This window comes from Echinops telfairi, unplaced genomic scaffold (genome assembly GCF_000313985.2).
Source record: "Echinops telfairi isolate 266 unplaced genomic scaffold, ASM31398v2 ScPeMD7_7420;HRSCAF=8458, whole genome shotgun sequence".
Taxonomy (NCBI): domain Eukaryota; kingdom Metazoa; phylum Chordata; class Mammalia; order Afrosoricida; family Tenrecidae; genus Echinops; species Echinops telfairi.
This window is the reverse complement of record NW_022111320.1, coordinates 27,703,120-27,709,029: the sequence shown is the minus strand read 5'-3', so window position 1 is coordinate 27,709,029 and position 5,910 is coordinate 27,703,120. Positions and strand designations below refer to the sequence as shown.

General features: G+C 49.1%; 1 protein-coding gene across 1 annotated transcript in view; it reads left to right on the top strand.

The window, feature by feature from the left end:
• TGFBR2 (transforming growth factor beta receptor 2) overlaps window positions 1-5,910 on the top strand; it is a gene marked incomplete at its 5' end in the record, with an annotated part of 97,774 nt that overhangs the window by 56,564 nt on the left and 35,300 nt on the right. The window lies entirely within an intron of this gene.

The window sequence follows — 5,910 nt, the reverse complement described above, 5'->3', positions numbered from 1 at the left end:
AGAATGAGAAAGCCAAGTTGAGAGAAGTCCAGCAAGACATCCAGGATCAAACAGCTTGGGGCTGGCAGGGACAGGCATGGTAATGGGCCCTGAGGGAACGCCCTAGCAATCTTATCTGGAAGGATTACAGGCTAGGAAGCCCTGTGGGAATCCCGTGAGGAAGTTCTGCTGTCACCTGGGGGCCCGATCAGTCCTGAGGGACCCCAAAGGACAGCAGCAAAAGCAGCAGCACTAGAGATGGCCTTAAACTTAGGAGCTACCCTTTCTGCCTCCTCCTACCCCCATCCTTCCTGCCCTCCATCTCTTCTTACTTCCTCTTCCTCATTCTCCCCATCTTTGTCTCTTTCAAATAGAAAATATATTTATCTGTTTTTCTGATTCATCTGATGCCCCTGTACTCGCCAAAACACAGGTTCTATTAGTACAATGGTTTTCAACCTTCCTAATGCCGCGACCCATTCATACAGTTCCTCATGTTGTGGTGACCCTCCAATCATAAACTTATTTTCGTTGCTACTCCTAACTGTAATTTGTTACTGTTACAAATCAGGTGACCCCTGTGAAAGCGTTGTTGGACCCCCAAAGGGGCTGCAGCCTACAGGTTGAGAACCGCTGCCTTAGTAGAAGAGAGGGAGTTTGCACTGGCTGTTACTGATGGCCTGGTGATCACTGCCCATCAGAGAAGGCCTGCCAGGCACCATGCCTGAAAAGAGCATATTTAAGGTGAGGGGAAAGAATCCCCAGGGAAGAGCTGCCCTGTTTACTTGCAAGTCACAGAGCCCATATTTGCCCTAGGGTAGACCACTGCAAATACAATATGTGGTTATTGATCTCTGAGTGAACATTTTAAGTGTCAAAAACCACCACTCAGCGTTTCACTCATTCCATAAATTGTTTCCAAGTACACAACTATATTTAACTTTCGTGGTCAAGCCCTGGACATGGAGTGGATGTGTGTAACTTTAGGCAAGAGATCAGCAGTCTACTGTAATAGTTAGAGTGGGTGATAGATGCATCACTAGGGTTTGTCCCATCCATTGCAAGAACTCACAATATCCCCCCACCCCCGCCCCCGCTCTAGCAGGGGAAGGGCTGTGTGAACAACCCCGGCTGCTCCCTACAGCTCCTCCCTCCTGTCATTGGCCAAAGCAGAGACACTACTTTCCACTCAAGAGATGCGTGGGCCCTGCCATCTGCACCCTGACTGGGAAGCGAGAGCTGGGTGGAGAGGAGGGACAAGTCACAACACTGGGGGAGGCTGCCATCCACCCTTGTTGATGCCACTGCCTTGGCAGCCCTTCCCCTCCCCCAAGACCTCTCACCATGACCATGAGTCAGGGGCCAGTGTAGTTTTAGTCCTTCTGACAATAGGACAGTCCATACCTCCCCGCCCACCCTCTTGATGCCTTTGGTCTGGGTTTATTGGCCCTGTGACCATAGCTACCGAGACTAGTGATCTGACCCCTCCTTGCTCCAGTTTTCTCCTCTGTAAAATGGCAACCAAAGGTGGGGTTGTTGTGATGATTAAAGCAACTACGGGCATACATGTAAAATGCGTAATAAGAACTTGGCACAGAGTCAGAGCGCCCCGTTAGCTGTGTGGTCGATCTGGGCCTTTGATAGGAGGTTGTGTTAGCCATTTGACTACTAGCCGAAAGGTTGGGGCTTTGGTCCCACTTGGAGACGCCTCAGGAAGACAAGACTGGCCGTCTGCTTCTGAGAGGTCAGGGGGCCTGGACTACCCTGGGGTCCGTAGTCCCTCTGCACCTGTGGGGTCGCTGTGAGTCAGAACTCACCTTCACAGCAGCTAACCATCCCCCCTTGGTTCCGTCCAGAGTGGAGGAGAATTCCGTTTGACCATGACGGGAGCACAGCTTTTAAGTGCTTCTCAGAATCACAAGGTGCTTGGAGGGGCTTGGTTTGCTTTCATCTCAGCCTCACCCCATTTGTCTTTTTCCCCCCATGCCTTCACCCTGGAGAGGGGCGCATGCGGAGTTGAGCATTTCGCATCCCCGGTAACGGTGGATAATATTACAAAGTAGGCACGTTGTTCCTGTTTTGACTCAGAATCACCACAGGAGGCGGCTAAATAAAACTAGAACGACCAGAAAGTCCCTTTCAAATCAGTGATTAGAGTAATCACAGTTCTGTTGTGGCCAAATGAATTAATTTCCTCTTTTTTTTTTTCCCCAAAGGAAAGCTGGGTTCTTGTCATTCTCTTTGAATGGCCGAGCTACTGTTGACCAATTAAATGTGAATGGTACCTTAGGGTGATAAGTATTAACAGGCATGGTATGGGGAGAGCCCAGTGTAGTAACTGACACATAGTACTGTATGTGTCTCCTTTCTTATTCTCTTGAGCAAGGAACACACTCTATGCCAAGGAAAACACACACCTCTTTTGAATGAGGCCTGTCCTACTTGGGGTCAACAGACCAGTGATATGAGGGATACTGTTAAAGCTGCAGAATCTCAGGTCCTTATGGAAGTTCATCCCCATTTGCTGTGCAACACGGTGCCAGTGCTTCATTTCAGTGAAGAATGGGAAGCACTGGTGTGAACTAACACTGATAAGGATGGAACCAGAGATGTAGGCCTTTGTCATGTCTTCCTCCTGACTGAGTTCATGATAGTGGGGGTCCTAAACCTGGCCATTAAATAAAGCTATACTTATCGAATGGAACCCTGGTGGTGCAGTGATTAAGTGCTTAACTGCTAACACAGAATGGGTGGTTCACACAGACCAGCCTCTCTGTGAGAGAGAGTTGTGGTAGTTTGCTTCTGTAAAGATTTATAGTCTTGGAAACCTAATGGGGAAGTTCTACTCTGTCTTACAGGGTTGCTATGAGTTGAAATTGGCTCAGTGGCAAACTGGTCTGATTTAGGTTGGTGTATGGAGTCCCTTCATGTGACCGGACTCCTCAGTGTGTATTTGTCAGCACTTTAAATGCCCTCCCCACACGCTGTCCAGTGTGGATCAGACCGTAGAGAAACACCCGCCAGGCTTTCCGTGAGTGTCTTCACGCTCCACCATGGTGTTCTTGTTATCAGAGGACATTCACCCCTTAATGGTTCCTAAAGCAAGAGAACATTTCTGCGGGTCCTCAAGATGCATTGTAAAGTTGTTCTACACTGGATCTATCACGGAGCTGTCTAGAAGCCCTAGGGAGCCCTGGTGGAGAAACAGAGTGGTGTTAAACAAGAGTGGTCCTAATGCGATTGGAGTTTTCATTATTTCGAATTATGTGCCAAAGTTGGGTACGTAAAATGAAAGGAGCACTGTAAGGGAGCAAGGGAGGTGTGCCCGCAGACGATGTGACCTCCAGCCATCCTACCTTCCCTCCTGTCCTTAGAGGAAAAGAAAAAATTATCACAGGACTCAAGTTTCAGACTTTGAGTCGTTGGCTGCAAGGCTAGGGGCTCAAGTTCATAGTAGACGAGCAGACCAGGTGGTCCAGGCCGTGAAACCTCGAAGGACCATACTCACTTACTGCTACCTGCTTGGAGAGAGTAGAAGCGCTCTAGGGGGCGCTTAAGACGGCAGATTGTTACAGAAGCAGGCAACCTCCTCCTTCTCCCCGAGAGGGGCTGATGGGTTTGGACCAGTCCCTATATTGCCATTCATTGCCTGATGCTGAACCTGCTGCTCCACCAGGGTGCCTTCCCAGGACAGCAGCGGCACTGTCTGGAAACCCTCCTGTGGATGTGCCTCCTTTTTATGCCCACTCCATCCAGATGCTTCTTTCAGAGTCCCGGCATGTCCAGACCGGAGTGAAACTCACAGAGTTAGCTCCTCCAAACGAAATGGTAGATGGACAAAGAAATGGGGCCCCAGAGCGTGGCCTGCATTTCCCAAGATCGCAGGTTGGTTCCCCAGTTTTTGCCTTTAGGAGAAAGCAAAAGTCTTTTCTTTCTCGAAGGACACCCTCCTCATTTCATGTTGAGGAGAGTGGGGTGGGGGAGGGCCTGCTTATCCATCCACATTCATGGGGGCTGGGGGTGCTCCTTGTCACATTGGAGGCTGCTGGTCCTAGGGACATATGGCCGCACCCTGAATTTCTTCCGAACTCAGCAACTCAGCATGTCCTCGGCCAAAAAAAAAAAAAATACTGCCTTGGTCTCACCCAGATCCTGGCCCAGCTGAGATGTGAGTGAGAGGCATGCTATTTGTAGCGAAGGCCTCAGGAGGGCCATCTCTGAGAACACACACGTGTTAGCAGTTCGTGCACGGCCACCTCAGACGTGCTCTTGGTTCAGATCTCACCGCAGCTGTGTGTGAGCTGATCGCTCTTAACGTTTTCCCCGCTGAAAAGTAGAAATTGAGATCGTGTTCTTTCATCTAGAGATCAGAAAACACGTACTTGGTTAGGGCAAGCATTTGATAACATCAGACTGTAAATTGCTAAATTCAAACGGCCGTGGCGCTCCCAGTAGCATGCCCTATCTTCCTCCCTGCTGCAGATTGCTTCAACCCCCGGCATGATCGTGTCTGTCCGTCCTACTCCTACGCCAGTGTGGTGTTCCCTGTAAGGAGTACTGCTGATGTGTTTCGTACATTCTCTTCTTATCTTCGTCGGGAACACTAGAGAAACTTCTCTCAGGTCATGCTCTGAGAAAGATTGTTCTCCTTGTTAGGCTCTCTCTCTGTTCCTGACCCTGTGGACACTGGGAACCAGACAGAGCAGGCTTCAGCAAACATGTCTGGTCACCGGCCGGGGGAAAGATACTTTTGGTTTAGCAGGCCATGCGGTCTCTGTTGCAACTTACTTAGCTCTGCCGTATACCACCCCGACAGCTACAGACCATGTGTAACCGATTAGACGCGGCGATGTTCCAACAAAGCTTCATTTCCAACATCAGGCTTCATGCTCACCCCTTGTATAATGGATGGTTTGAGTTTTTTTGTTTTTGTTTTTCTTCCATTCAACATTAAGTACCATAAAACCATACCATCAACCCTGAGAGCAAGTGCATAGCCCTACATTGTGGATACTAATACCACCTCTGGCTTACTAGTTTTCCCACATTTGGATTCCATTTTTCTGTATTCCAACTCCTTTTTTTTTGTAATTATATTTCACTCTAGAGTAGTTGGTACTACTAGATTTTTCCCCTCTGTGGTTGGGGACAGGAGCTATATGTTATCAGTTTTATCTAGCTAATTTGGTAGTCAGCTGTAGAAACCACTTCTGACTCTCAAGTTCAGTCTATGTGGTTGAATGGGGAAGCAGACCTTCAGCTACAGGCTGTCGCCCACGGTGCCTTCCTGGCTGCACGCACCCTCTGTGCCAGGGTAAGCAGGTAGCAGGAAGACGTGTGCTTTCTAACCTGAGAGGAAGGGAGGTCGAGGGAGGAGAAGAGGACTCCCACCAGCCACAGTCTCATTCCTTCCTCTTTCATTGTTGTAGAAATTTCTTTTAAATGAAAACAGACTCTTTGGGTTTGCATGCCTAACTCTGGCGGGAAGACAAATGATTTTTTTACAGTATCAGACACGCGGTTTCCTGTCTGTGTTTAGCTTGCTAGCAGAACATATCTGCCAGCTGGTTCCCGCTGCAGCCTGCTGTGGGCTCGGTGACATTGCTCCACGCCACCCAGCAAATCCTTGCACACTTTATGGACGTCTGTTGCGTTTCAGAGTTGGGGCTGACTTAGAAATCTTGGCTCCCGTTGACAAAGATCTCATTTTGTGTTTGTTTTGCTCCATGAACAGAGCGCTGGCTTCCCAAACAGCAGTCCAAAGTAACACAGGAGAAACTGCAAAACCTGGTGCTCCGTCAACCCTGAGCTCTCCGAGTGTGCTCCCTTTGGCCGGTGCCCATGCACCTCAAAAGAAACACCTCACTCTACTGCGTTTTTTGGAGAAACTAGATTTGCTTTCTGGTCTACAGGCAGGGGCACCAAAAAGGG